The sequence below is a fragment of the Neofelis nebulosa genome, chromosome 13 (assembly GCF_028018385.1).
Source record: "Neofelis nebulosa isolate mNeoNeb1 chromosome 13, mNeoNeb1.pri, whole genome shotgun sequence".
NCBI classification, from domain to species: domain Eukaryota; kingdom Metazoa; phylum Chordata; class Mammalia; order Carnivora; family Felidae; genus Neofelis; species Neofelis nebulosa.
In genome coordinates this window covers 9,880,643-9,896,427 of record NC_080794.1, presented here as the reverse complement: position 1 = coordinate 9,896,427, position 15,785 = coordinate 9,880,643, and positions in this window count along the sequence as shown.

Below are 15,785 nucleotides of genomic sequence, written 5' to 3'. Positions count from 1 at the left end.
TTGTGAATTGCCTAATAATATTTTTTGCCTAATTTAAAATTGCTATTTAAACATAAGTTTATAGTGAAGCCAAAAACCTAGGTACCTAAATATACATCACATTTATCAAAAACTCTTGTGTGTTCCTAAAGTCTTTTTGAAAATATGGCTTTCTTTATTCTTACCCCCTACCATTTCAAAACAAGTGATTATATTATTTTACTGGTTTTACAAAATTCTTTGGCTAGGGTTAGATTTATTTTTTTCCTTAATGCTATTCATAGCATCAACTACAAGGGGAATGTGGGGAATAGTTTACGTAAATACTGTATCCTGAGAGTGATCAACCAACAGCCTGTTTTTAACTAAATTGTCAAAAGACAAGAACTAGATTTTAGTTTGTTTTTTTGCTTTGTCCCCTGCACAGTGATTGCCATGTATTTTATTAGCAGTATCATCAATAGTGTTTGATGAGATATGTGAATGTATTACTGGGAAAGTCCAGGCATTTATTTATATCACGGTACTTGACTTTTTAGATCATTCAACTACAACTCCATAAATACTACACATATATCCTTTTTTTTTTTTTTTTTTTTTAAGACAGAGAAATGTTTGTTTAAGTTCCCAAGGATTAAACTCTGGGGTTATGGAACATGTTTGTTCTCTTTCCTCTCAATCAGGATGACAGTAAATCGAAAAGAATTTAGGGAACCTGCTCTGAGGGCCAGGGACCCTGTAGCGTCATTGCTCTTGATAATCCAATTATGGCAGGTGGTGAATCAGGTAAATCTCCCAGAGCTTCTGAGGGCTCCACAGCTACAAAGAGATGTAAGGCAGGAGGGGTTTACAAGGAAGTTTATATGAGTGCCAGTTATATTGCTGTGCAAATAAACACCTTCCTACATTATTACTATGTCTAATCATTAACATGTAGGCATAAACTTTCCAGTTGCTCACACCTCATTCAGTTCACGACTCAAGGAGACTGGGATTCACCTTCTTTTTTTTAATCTACCAGCCTTTGCTTGGGAAATAATCTGTGCCCGTGTCTCTCAAAACTTTTCTATTTTCTTCTCTACCAACAAAACTTCTGAAGACACTTCTGCCTAAAGTAAACAATAAAAGACTAACAAATTGACAAATCTTCTCTAATGTTGCTGCCTCTTCTCACATTGGCCCGTTTCTCCTCTTTCTTTTGCCAGTACAGAACTTCAAGAGGAGAACATAGCCCCCCTCCATTTGCTCTCCTTATAGTTTTTAATTAAACATTTTTTTTCAATCTGGGTTTGCCCCACTCTTATTCCTAAAACTTGTCTCTAAGTACCAATCCAGTGACCTTTTTCTCAGTCTTCATCCTTTTTTTTTTTTTCCCCAGCCAGTGGCAATGTGGTCTATGTCCTCTGGGGTAGATTGTTGCAATAATGGAGCCGAATGACTCATGTCTGCCTCCTTTCTCAAGCACATGTGGTCCTTTCCCACGTTCTGTCAGTGCTTGGCCAATAGAGCCAATGGATTCTTGAAAAGACTTTCTTCCCAGACTAGAGAACATGCTTCCTCTTGAAACATAATTTCTTTAGCTTAATGTCATGTTATCCTATGCTCCTGGTTCTTTATATTACTGTGTCAGTGCTCAACCTCTCTCCTCCTCCTCCTCCTCCTCCTCCTCCTCCTCCTCCCCTTCTTATTCTTCCTTCTTCTCTTTTTTTTTCTTCTCCAAGTGTAGTAAGAAGTGGGATGTACCAACTTTAGTGAAACTAGGTCACAAAGTAGAAATAAAGATCACGAATATGCAGGCAGTTCGTATCAATACCCATCCCTATGGAAAAATGCAAATGAGCGGTGGCTTTTGGGTAGTAAGAAAACCACTCTTCTTTGCGTCCAAAGCTTGCCAATGGTGGTTATCATTACCTGTATGCTGCTTACGAACATTAGACCTTCCTAATATTCCTTTGAATGAAATCACAAAGGTTTTAATGTATCATCTGTGTGAATTACCGACGCTATGCTATATCAAGAAAAAGTGAATCATTTGGTTTTTGATTTCCCACATGTATTTTTCATCATTTGGTGCTATTAAAATGGCAAATATACATATATTCTGTGCATAATCAAAGGTTATTTATATACCCACAGTGAATCACTATATAGCATATTTAATTACTTATGCAATCTTCTTTATGGTTATTTATGTGCAATAGTAAAAGCCAGAGCTTTGTATGTTAAATAATGGTTTAGTGTGGACATATACTTGATGAACTGGATATTTAATTAAACAGGAAGAATGTTTCATTCCACTCCGAGTGCTGTGTCACATTTCTGAGTTCAGTAAAATCGGATGACAAAATGAAGTAATATTCTTGTAAGTAGATCTGCCTATATACCTTTTCAGGTATGAAGTAGACCTACACTAAGGCCTTCCTGTTGGTTATCCCAGTTAGCATTTATTCCTGACATCATCTTATGCTGAATTGAAGATATGGAAGGATTACTCTTTGGCTGGCCCACCTGAAAATACTTTATGATCATTATAAAACTACTAACTGCATCAAGGTATGCCCACTTCCTTTGTATTCCCCTTAGTTTATTAAATACTGACAAAGCTTCTGAGTTATTCTTCCAGTAAACAAAATACAATATTTATAAATTACAGAATAATAGCTTGGTTCTGTTAAAAAATCATCGCTTATTTAGTTTTTCTCTAATATATGCCTGCATGCAGGACAAAAGAACATGTTTTAGCTTGTATGCATAAGGAATAGTAAACCCAATTTTAAAAAAGTCATTGAATAGGAAATGTGTTTAATTTCCTATGAGTTATTATGATACATTGGGTAGAAGGTACTTAGGGGAATTCAGTTGTATGTCCTGAACCTTTAAAGCTCTGCATATCAAGTCATTCAGGGAGAACTACCTTGATGGTATTCATCGTAAGCCAAGAATAATACAAATGCTTTTAGCATGAAATATATTTTATTTCACCAAATCAAAAATACATTCATGAGACTCTTTTTTCTTAGTCCTTTGGACTTCAACATTTAAATGTTTTTGGTTCCCTTTTTTCCTCCAATAAAAGCAAAAATAAATACATACATACATAGATACGTACAAAGTTAAGCAGTAAAAACCCCAAGGCTTGGACTAGTCATATAGTCTTTCCTTGTCATCTATGACTATTCCTGAACATATGATTCTTATTTTCATTGAATTTTTTAGTCTTTAAGGATGTCTTTTTTTCTTCATTACAGGCCTGGCCTGAATAATGTGATTTCTTCAGAATCATTTTTTGCAGCTATTTTTATTGTATCAACTTGTTTTCTTTGTCCAATTTCAATAGAAGCAGTTGGAAATAAAACTAGAAATAAAGCTTATTTTTTTTGATATAATTTTTTTCCCTCTTTAGATTTGAAATAGTTAGTTTCCAGAAAAGACATGGAAACATAAGTAGAATTCTAACCTGGGCCCTTGAATTAGTGATTGACCAATATGGATTCTTGAATTAAAAGCATAATGTCAGATATTCTTTATAAATGTAAGCAAGTTTGAGATAGTTTGAATTGTGTTCTTTTTCAGATTTATAAAGGAGATATTCTATTGATTATATTAGAAAGTCCAAAGAAACAAAACCTGAATAATTAGGTGTTTATAAAAGTTCTTACAACCATACATTTTGGAATAATTTTAAAATTAATTTTCTAGTTGTGATATATTTATGAAAAGAAGTCAAACTGTATTTTAAAAGCCATAATGAGGGTGCCTTGGTGGCTCAGTTGGTTGAGTGTCAGACTCTTGATTTGGCCTCAGGTCATAATCCTAGGGTCATGGGATCAAGACCTGTGTCAGGTTCCAGGCTGAGTGTGGAGCCTGCTTGAGATTCTCTCTCTTTTTTTCTCTCTCTGCCTTTCCCCCAGCCCTGCTCATGCTCTCTCTCTCTCTCTCAAATAAATAAAATGAAAAAAAGTTAAAAACCATATTGTCACAAAACACTTCTTATCACTTCTTTCCCCTCAAAAATAATAAAAGTTGGGGCACCTGGGTGGCTCAGTCAGTTAAGCATCCAACTCTTGGTTTCAGCTCAGGTCATCATCTCATGATTTGGTTCGTGGTTTCAATCCCCACCCCTCCGCTTCCTTGCCACTGGGTGATTCTTTCTCTGTCTCCGCCCTCCCCCCATGCCCTCTCTCACGCTCTATCTCTCTCAAAATAAATATACATTATAAATACATAAATAAATGTCAACATACTCATTTCTTTTTTTTAAGTTTATTTTACTCTTAGCTTAGAATGCCAACTTCAGAGTTACCCTGCTGTGAAGGTGAAAAGTAGTATTCAGGCCTTGAAATGCTGATATTTGCTGAAGCTGCCCACTATAGCCTAATCAGTGGTCATTCTAGAATTTGATCCTGAGTTCCTGGGTTTGTATCCTGACATTCTCATGTAGTTGTGTGGCATTTGGAGTTATTTGCTCCTCTGTTTTTTGACTGTTAAGTGAGCTATTAGTACCAAATATGTCAACACCACCACAAATGGACCATTGGTCCAAACATGGTAAGGAGTATGGAGCTCATTATTTTGCTATTATTTCTATTTTGTCTAATGATTTAAGATGAGCTCTTATAAATAGTAAACTAAAAAACAAGTTTATCAATGACTTTGAGGGAATATTCTTATTTCTAAGGAAAGAACATAGAAATGAAAGACTGAATCACTAATATGAGCTGTGTAGGTCTCCACTGTATCAGAAAGGTCCAAAATAGAGTTATAACTCTATTAAATTGAAAAAATGTTATTTCCTTGCGTGATCACATAATGGTTGAAGGTTTCAGTAACAGTGACACAAAGTACAGAAGGGAAATCAACATCCATAAACTAAACTATTCACTACAAAGTATGTGCTGCTTGCTTTTTTCTTGCTGTTTTGGATGAGAAAGAAGTATGGTTTCAATTATATATTATATTGCATTCTGTAACAAAGAATGATTACTTAATCAGCAGATAAAGTAATGAAAGAAGGAAGGCTTTAGATGAATTTATGGAAGGGAAACTTCTCTTTTAATTCAATTCTCTTATGTAATTAAAAAGATATTATGGAAGTTTATAAAATAGAAAAATATCAAGTCAGAGTTCTCACTGAAACCCATATCATTTAAACCACCAAGAATTATAGAAAATTCTAATCACCATTTACCTTACTCCTGGGATATTCACTAATACCTACAGTTATATATCCGGTCTAATATATGAGGTGAATCCTGTTAGTCTGGTTAGCCGTCAAGAATTAAGCTTATTGTCATCAGTGGTTAAGTTAGAAACATGCCAGCCTCCATATTTAAGGATGGTCTGAACCACTGCAGTAAGAAATAGTCCCTAGATTAATATTCTAGTAATGGAAATAGATTTGATTTTGTGTAAATGGATTCTGTTGTCCAATGTTCCTCTTAACCAATGGTGAAATATTAAAGTTATTCTGGTTGAGCTGAGAGATCCTGGTTGCAAAGGGTGCTCATAAAGGCTCCAATGAATCAACATTTAGTGATTGCGTCCCAAATGTATTCAATATTATCAAAAAGATAATACTAATCAAATGTAAAATACTAAGTAGAGCACTGGGTGTTATATGTAAGTGATGAATCACTAAATTCTACTCCTGAAACCAATATTACACTGTATGTGAACTAAATAGAATTTAAATAAAAACTTTTAAAAAATCATATAAAAAATAAAATAGGGGTGTCTGGGTGGCTCAGTTGGTTAAGCATCTGACTCTGGATTTCAGCTCAGGTCGTGATCTCATGGTTCCGGAGTTCAAGCCCCATGTTGGGTTCCACATTGGCAGTGTGGGCCCTGCTTGAGATTCATTCTCTCTCTCTTCCCCTCCCAGCTCATTTCCTTTCTCTCTCTTTTCTCAAAATAAATAAATAAACTTAAAATAAAATAAATTAAAATAGTTGTATGAGAACAGTTTTGAAACACAAGAAAAGTAGAACCTTTGGGGCTCTGGGGTCGTTCAGTAGGTTGAGTGACTGACTTTGACTCTGGTCATGATCTCTTGATCCGTGGGTGTGAGCCCCTCTTTGGCCTCTGTGATGACGGCTCAGGTCCTGGAGCTTGCCTTGGATTCTGTGTCTCCATGTCTCTCTATGTCCCTCCCCTCCTCACGCTCTGTCTCTCTGTCTCTCAAAAATAAATAAATGTTTAAAAAAAATCATTTAAAAAACAACAGCAAAGAAAAGTAGAACCTTTTATAATAAACATTTGTGTATCTACTTCCGTAATTTTAAGATATGTTTCATTATTTTATGTTTTTAATGTCTATTTATTATTTTTGAGAGAGAGTGAACCACCCAGGTGCCCCTATGTTTAATTATTTTAATTTTTGAAAAATAAAAGATAATGGATAAAAAATAAAATAAAAAACTAAATAATACCTCCTCTAATACTAATATTAAAAGATAATGTTCATTGATTCAGTTTTTTTCCATTTCAATTGCTACCTTTGTTTACTAAATTTTGTTATAATTATCATACAATCAAAATTTTATTTTCATTAACTTTTCATTAACTATTTTCCCTATTAATTTTCCTTAAACTCCTTAAATCATGCTCGGGGAGCAGTGACGTCTCTCCTTGAAACAATTTTAGAAACATCTACAGCATTATCTTAAGAGAAAATTATCCCCAAATCCTCAAGATGTCAGTTCTGTTCTCAGAGGGTAAAATTTATGGAATTATTATGATTTTCCCCTCATTTTACTTCAGCTTTCCTTTGAATTTTAATTAGCTGCAGAAATGGGTTTATACTTTGGGAAGAAGTCTTTGACTCTTATAAATTCTTTTTTTGTAAATTGTTTTACTATAGATGGTGAGTCTCAGTGCTTTGGTGACTAATTCATCAGCTTTTTCCCCTATGCTGTCAGTCATATAATGTCTTTTTCTGAATGGCATTCACCACTGATAGGAGCAGATTTGTCCAAGAAAACCACTGAATCTACAAAAAGAAAAATACCTATCCTGAAACAGGTGCTATTTTGGTTGTTCCTTTGCCCCAATCAAATATGAAATTTAGCATGTCTTATAATTTACCTTTCTCATCTTCCAATTTATTTTCCTCATCAGAAGGGGAAACAATTCCAGTGCTCTGAACAACACTCACTGTTTGACATCTCTCTATACTTGTTTCAGCATTCCGCATTTATTAGATTATAATGAATCCCTATGTGGGAAGTAGGGACCCTTTATTCAAGAAGTATTTATTAAACATCTAAGCAAAACATAATAGAGCTGCATATCTAGAAGGAGATCTGTTAGCTTCCTAAATGACTACTTAGTGATATTGTAGCTTGTTAGAGATCTTTTGATCAGAGTCCTTCATTGTTTCAGTGAATATTCTTAAGGCCAGTCCAGGGAAGTGACCTTTCCGGAGCCACACAAATACCTCTCCAGTTAGGACAAAATCAGCAATAAATGCAGGAAGGGATGGAGAACTGAAGCATTTGACACATTTTTCTTTCTAAACTTTCTGTTGACTCGACCACTGAGAGACTTGCAAAGCATTTCCTTCATTATGTTCCCCTTCAGGTCAGCCTGGCCTTGATCTCGTTATTACCATCAGACATACCCTTATGTTTATAACTTGAGTTCGGTTTATTCCAGTGCTTACTATTGGGGGTCTTTGTCTGATTTCCGGTACTGATTCCAAGGCTTCTCAACCGTGTGCTGAGGCACCCTGAAGAGCTTCAGTCAAGCCAGGGGGAGGAGTGGGAGCATAGTTTTGCTTATGTTCAGCTCCACTTAGAATGTTTTCTATATCATCTGTCTATCTGTTAAGGGCTCAGTTTAGTCCTGGGTGACCAACCCATCTCTGTCATTCTTTTGATGTGATAGCATTCACTGTAAATACGTCTCATGGTTAATGAGAAAAAAGGCAGGACTGCCTCCAACAGACTGGTCTCAGATGTCAGCTCTATTATTTTTAACTCTATAGCCTTAGGCAAACTATATAACCTCTTTGAGGTTGTGTCTTCATCTGGGTTATGGGAATAAAAGGCATATATTTTTTAAAAGTAGAGGTGAGGATTGGACAATATAATTTTTTTTTAAGTTTATTTATTTTGAGAGAGAGGTAGAGGAGAGAATCAGGCTCCAGGCTGTCAGTGCCGAGCCAGACACGGAGCTCAATCTCACAACAGTGAGATCACGACCTGAGCTGAAATCAAGAGTCATATGCTGAACCGTCTGAGCCACCAGGCGCCTAGAACAATTTAGTATCTTAAAAACATCTAGAACCACCTATTTCATAGAAGGCACACCGAAATTAAAGTTATCTTTTACATTATTACTTCTTTGTATCATTATATTTTTCTTTATATGGATGCATTTTCTCCAAACTTGAGTCTAAAACTCAGAGGATTTATGTAAGTTTCTGTATTTTCACTATTTGAAGCTGGGGGTTGGATAAGAACAAAACAAAATGAAAACAAAACAAAGCAAACAAAACCATGAATTTTGGGGATGGAATAAAATACTAAATTTCTAATTTTAGTAGTTCTGATTTAAAATTTTCACTTTTGGGTCATCTGAGTTGCTCATTCGGTTAAGCATCTGACTTTGGGTTTTGGCTCAGGTCATGATCTCATAGTTTTGTGAGTTCAAGCCCCACATTGGGCTCTGTGCTGGCAGTGAGGAGCCTGCTTGGGATTCTCTCTCTCCCTCTCTCTGCCCCTTCCCTACTCAAGTTGTCTCTCTCTCTCAAAATAAATAAATAAAATTCAAACAATTAAAAAATTTGAAAAAAGTCACTTTTACTTTGAGCTGGTTTACCTCAAGTATGATTTGGTTGCCCAGCTAAGAAAATTATTTTATGAACATATTTTCAGGAAAAAAATTTTTTAATTTAAATCCAAGTCAGTTAACATATAGTGTAATAATGAATTTAGGAATAGAATTTAATGATTTATCACTTACATGTAATAACACCCAGGGCTCATCCTAACAAGTGCCCTCCTTAATGCCCATCACCCATTTAGCCCATCTCACCACCCACCTCCCCTCCAGTAACCCTCATTGTGTTCTCTGTATTTATGAGTCTCTTATCATTTGTTTTCTCTCTGTTTTTATCTTATTCTGCTTCCCTTCCCCTATGTTCATCTGTTTTGTTTCTTAAATTCCACATATAAGTGAAATCATATGATGTTTATCTTTCTCTGACTTATTTTGCTTAGCATAATACACTCTTATTTCTATCCATGTTGTTGCAAATGGCAAGATTTTTGATTGCTGAGTAATATTCCATTGTATATATACCGCATCTTCTTTGTCCATTCATCAGTCAACGGACTTTAGGGCTGTTTCCATAATTTGGCTATTGTAGATAGGGCTGCTATAAACATTAGGGTGCATGTGCTCCTTCAAATCAGCATTTTTGTATCCTTTGGATAAATTCCTAGTAGCGCAATTGCTGGGTTGTAGGGTAGTTCTATTTTTAATTTTTTGAGGAACCTCCATACAGTTTTCCAGAGTGGCTGCACCAGTTTGCATTCCCACCAGCAGTGCAAAAGCGTTCCCCTTTCTCTGCATCCTCACCAACATCTGTTGTTAACTGAGTTGTTAATGTTAGCCATTCTGATGAGTGTGAGGTGTTATCTGAGTGTGGTTTTGACTTGTATTTCCCTGATGATGAGTGATGTTGAGCATCTTTTCATGTGTCTGTTAGCCATCTGGATGTCTTGCTTGAAGAAGTGTCTATTCATGTTATCTGCCCATTTCTTCATTGGTTTATTTGTTTTTTGGGTGTTGAGTTTGATATGTTCTTCATAGATTTTGGATACTAACCCTTTATCTGATATGTCATTTGCAAATATCTCCCATTCCATCGGTTGCCTTTTAGTTTTGCTGACTGTTTTCTTCACTCTGCAGAAGGTTTTTATCTTGATGAGGTCTCAGTGGTTCATTTTTGCTTTTGTTTCCCTTGCCTTCAGAGACATGTCAAAGTAAGAAGTTGTTGAGGCTGAGGTCAAAAAGGTTGTTGCCCATCTCTCATCTAGGATTTTGATGGCAGGAAAAATTTTAATTACATCATTTTTATTTTAAGATGATTACAGTTGCAAAGAATTCTTAGAGCCATAATGACTACATTTTAACTGCAGTTCCGATATCAACTATAGTCTTGGCAACAATCTCTATGACTTTGGATAACATTACACCAGTCTCTTGCCAATCCTGTAAGATGTACGTAAGCACTGTTGTGCCTCCTGCCCCCTCACAAGAGAATGTGAGAATTATTAATTCTATGTAAAAGTGTTTGAGTCTTGAATGCAAACAGGTCTGAGCCAATATTGAAAGCATGTGGGTTTCAGATTGTTGAATGCCAGGAATGTGCATCATGTTCTATTCCTAAATCTCAGAGTAGAATTGAGTAGGCGTTTTTCTTTCTTTCTTTTGAACTTCTTAGTTTAGGAATTGGCCAATATTGGACATCTATTATTATAATGTCTTAAGTCTAGTCTTCAGCATAAAACTTAGTTCCTAAGACACGTTGATCCTTTTCATGTCCATTTCCCCACATTGCAGACAAGCTTTGAAGGTGAGATGCATGGCATAAGTTCTCTTTTCAACTTGAATGCTGAAAGTACTAGTGTTTATAAAGTGCTGGAGAAATGTTTGAAGAATGTTTTACTTCCTTCCTCTGTTACTTAGAATGAGACAGTCCACTCAACTAGAGCCTAATCTTACATCTTCAGTTTTGAACAAGTTTTGCTTCAAATATTTAGCAAAAACACTTACCTAGAGTGTGATACTTTACTAAATGAAAAAAACTTGTGATGTTTATATCTTGCAAAAGAATTCATCCGCTTTCAAAAATAACATTAAGTTTTAGGGTGTGAAAAGCAATAGAATTTTTTTTTTTTAATTTTTGAGAGAGAGAGCGAGCGAGCAGAGGAGGGGCAGAGACAGAGGGAGACACAGAATCTGAAGCAGGCTCCAGGCTCTGAGCTGTCAACACAAAGCCCGATGCACGACTGGAACTCATGAGCGGTGAGATCATGACCTGAACCGAAGTTGGACGCTTAACCAACTGAGCCACTCAGGTGCCCCCAAAAAAGAAATAGAACTTTTTGCCAAAATACATAGAAAGAGATATATGGAAGATATCTCTGTCTATTCTTGCTTTCCTCTTGCTCTCAATTCTTATAATAACCCTGCAGGGTAGGTATTATACCATGTCAAAGATGAGAATGTTGAACTTCACAGAGGTGGAGTGATATGCTCAAGGTCTTGGAGCTTATTACTGACAAACTTGATATTTCAACTCAATCCTCTGATAATAAATTCAATTCCTATATTGCATCATAATTAATAAGGGTGTTAAAACTGTTTTGCCATTCTCTTGCTCATTACTCATACACCATTTTTGATAAAAATTGTGTTAAACTAGTTTGAATGCCATTACGTGCTCTACAAACATGTTACTGAAAATGTTTGTTTTTCCCATTCTGTAGGACATGTGTAATGTAAGTCTAAGAGGTTAAGGGATTTTGTGCCTTCCTATATCTCCAAAGGGGGGATAATAACTTCACTAGAAAACCTATTTTAGGGGCGCCTGGGTGCTCAGTCATTTAAGTGTCAGACTCTTGATTTCAGTTCAGGTCACGATCTCGTGGTTCTCCATCTAACACCTTGTTCTGCTCAGCACGGAGGGCGGAGCCTGCTTGGGATTCTCTCTCTCTCCTCCTCTCTCTCTGCCCCTCTCTAGCTCATGCTTTCTCTAGAAAGAAAGAAAGAAAGAAAGAAAGAAAGAAAGAAAGAAAGAAAAGAAAACCTATTTTAATCACTTATTGGGCAAGAACTTGAACTTAAACTTGGCACAGTGTTAATGGAAACTGTACTATAAACTATTTTGCAGTATATGCTAGGAAGCAAACATGCTGGGAAGCTCTGTGTAGCAACTTTTTTCATGAGTCAGTGCTCAGTTCAAATCCTAACTGCATTTAGAAATGTCTCATCTTTAGTTTTCTCAGCTCCTTTTGCAAGCCGCTTTTAATATTTTTCCCTATAGTATATGTCACATTGTAATTTATGCTTTAATGTCTCATTTAGACTGTGAAATTCTTGGGGACAAGGTCCAGTCTTGCTATCTTTCCCCATCAACAGCATTTATTAGAGCATTAGGCACAGAATAGGTATTCGATGGGTGTTTATTCAAATGAATAAACAGACTTTTATAATATAAATTGTTTCTCAGGAAAGTTAAATTTCTAAGGTCATTGATCTAAAATTCACTTAGGTTCTCTTTACTCTGACAGAGTCCCATTAGTTATCTAAACTGTACTCCATAACTTAACGATAATCAGTGACACCCATGTCCCAGGTGTCGTGTGCTTTGCTGTGTGAACCTCATCTCAGTGTTCTTCCAGGGGTCTGGATGTACTAACCAATCCTATACCCATTTTGAGTTTTCACATTTACCTCCTTCTCACGACTGGTAAATACTCAAGACAACTCTATTTCTGTTGTCAGACTAATTTTTTTTTCAAATTCAAATGTATCTCAAATGCAGGCTTAATGGATCCTAATATAAAAATAGATATGGGGGCACCTATGTGGCTCAGCGGGTTAAACATCCAACTTCAGCTCAGGCCATGATCTTACAGTTTGTGGGTTTGAGCCCAGAGTTGGGCTCTGTGTTGACAGCTTGGAGTCTGAAGCCTCCTTCAGATTCTGTGTCTTCTTCTCTCTCTGCCCTTCTCCCACTTGTGCCCCCCCCTCCTTTCGAAAATAAATAAATAAACATTTTTAAGAAAAGAGATCTGTGCTAAGTTTTCTTTAGAGAGAGAGCTGAACTGTGGAGAGGGGTCAAGGGAGAGAGAGAGAATCCCCACACGGGGCTTGATCTCATGACCGTAAGATCATGACCTGAGCCGAAATTAAGTCAGACCGTTAACAGACTGAGCCACTCAGGCACCCCGATGTGTGCTAGTTTTATACCAAGTTAAGGATAAGAATGGAATGTGGAGAGAAGATAAAAAAGTCTCTCAACAACAAAAAATTTCCTAAGGACTTTATTTATATGTATGTTTATATGCATGTGTATATAAGTACACGTGCACATGCACAGACACACATTTTTGAATCATTATATTTAATTATATTTAATTTAATTCCAAATGGTTTTTAAATGTTTATTTACTTTTGAGAGAGAGAGAGAGAGAGAGAAAGCAAGCAGGGGAGCGGCAGAGAGAGAGGGAGACACAGGATCCCAAGCAAGCTCTGCGATGACAGCAGTGAGCCTGATGCAGGGCTCCAATTCACAAACCATGAGATCGTGACCTGAGCCGGAGTGCAGCACTCAACCCATTGAGCCACCCAGGTGCCCGAATCCCAAATGTTTTTAACTTAAATTTTATCAAGTGAGATAAATAAATCTTTCCCAGATTAAACCATATCTTAATTCTGCACTTACGAATTCCAAGGCAACAATTTTTATTTTTCCCACTCCTTTCTTCATGGTTTAGAACAGTGGTTTACTGTAAATGGATGAGTTTACCCAACGTGTGTGACAAGACCAAAGTACTACTATATTGTCCAATAAGTCATGAGCTGACACAGACTTCACTTGTGAAATATTGGAAATGTTGCATCATCTCAGGTGTGGGAACTTCCTACTACTGATTGCATTGTACCACTATGTTTAAGTGTGGTCTCTGAGAAAAAAGTTTCAAGTACTTGAATTGCACTCTATATCTCCCCTGCTCCCTACAGAGTCATAGAGCTGGTGACAATTTCTAAAGGGTGAGTACTTTCTGAGGCTCTTTACTAGCTCAATTAACAAGTTAAAGCCTGGGCTTTAGAGTAAGGCTGATTTGGAGCCAGGTCTTGGCTTCCACATTTAATCACTGTGTAAATTTGAGTCAATGACTGAATCCCACAGAACCTTATTGTTTTCAACCATAAATTTGGAAAAATATTAACAGTTTTCCTAGTTTTGGAAGGGACTGTCACTAATACGTCTGATCCACTCAATAGATGAGTGACAAATGATAGACACAAGAGATATGGCCTGGCCCTGGGATGCCTGTAGGAAACTGGGAAGTGTTCACTCACCCACATGAAGCAGTTAGCAAACCATACAGGGTCACAAATATATACATGAAATCTAAGATGTGAAGTCTAAGGTCTTAACAATAATAATCTGTGATATGCAGATCATTAGTTGAATAGGATTTCAGAAAAGAGTGAAATGATTAATAATATGGATCATTCCTAGAAGACTTCATGGAGAAAGGGGTTTTCAAATAGGCAATTTAATTGTTTATAGGATATTGGACGAAAATTTCTAAGAGGAGACTGTATAAGCAAAGCTATGAGCAGAAACGGCAAACGTGATTTTTTTTTTCTCAAGCATTTAGGGAATTGGGTTTAGAAGTGCAGAGAGTAAAAGAGAGTGGTAGAGAATGTTCTTCACAGGTACGCTAAGCCCAGATTGTAAAGAGTACCGAATGCAAGAAAACAGAAGTTAATCTCAATATCTTAAATAAAACAAAGTTAATCAAATTTTCAGAAGAGCCAAATACTGTGATAAAAACTGTATTTAATGAAAACAAGACAGATGGGAGAGTGTATAGTCATGGAGGAGACACAGGAGTGGAAGAAGGAATGACCAGCTGAAGAGGACAAAGTTAGGAAAAGAAAGAGGAAATGGTTGGTTTTAATCATACTGACTTGAAAAAAACAGAACCGTGGAACAAGGAGTGAAAATGGTCACAAGGAAGGATCTGAGATGCAGATTTCAGTAGCTAGTGAATATTTTGGAACAGTTGCCTTAAAGAAAACTATTCATTGGCAAACGAAAAATTGAGATCTGGAGAAGTTGAGAAATTGGCCTGTGGATGGGGACATGACCTGGCTCCCAGTCCAGCACCATTTCCATCAAAATGGTGAGAATGAATATGCTCCCCAAAAGGCAAAGAGAGAAGGCTTACAAGTGCGGAATGCAAATGTTTAGAGCAACATATGTGAGTACTCCGTGAGTGCTAAGTGAGCGAGACCAAGTCCATGAGGAACATCACAGGTGGTCAGAGATGGAGGCAGGGTCAGCATATTATAGCTCGTGGGAAGGAATGGAAAAGAGGAAAACATTCTGTGGGGAGGATGATGTTCACCTGATTCCTGATTCCAAGAAGCACAACAAATAGAGAACAAGCATGGAAAACGTGAGGGCAGAGGCCTAGGGTCTGAGTGAGAGGGAGAACTCACAGTAGCTGTGGAGACAGATACCCTTAAGGATGGGAACAAACGACATCAACACCAGTTAGCTTTAGCCAACTAAAGGAGGGCATTTATTTCAAGACTCACGGGAGGAATAAAAGAATACATATAATACAAAACATAACTATTAAACTAGAAATAAGTAAACACATATCAAATGTATTCATTTACTGGTTTGTTGGGAGTAGACTAAAAGTCAAACTCACTTACATACATAAGAAGGCCATGAGGGTGGTGAGTTGTACTTTGAGAAAGAGTAGAATTGAGGGGCACCTGACTGGCTCAGTCTATAGAGCACGTGACTCTTAATCTCAGGGTTATGAGTTTGAGCCCCGTGATGGGTGTAGAGATTACTTAAAAATAGACTCTTAAGAAAAAAAAAGGTAGAATTCATGCAAAAGTTGGTATGTGGCAAGTAGAATTAAAGGGATTAATAAACATATTGTATTAGCAATGTGTTGGGATGAAAATAACAACATAGCTAAGTAACTGCGACTTTAGATAGATATCTCTGATTATAAGAAATGTAGAGAGAGGTAGTT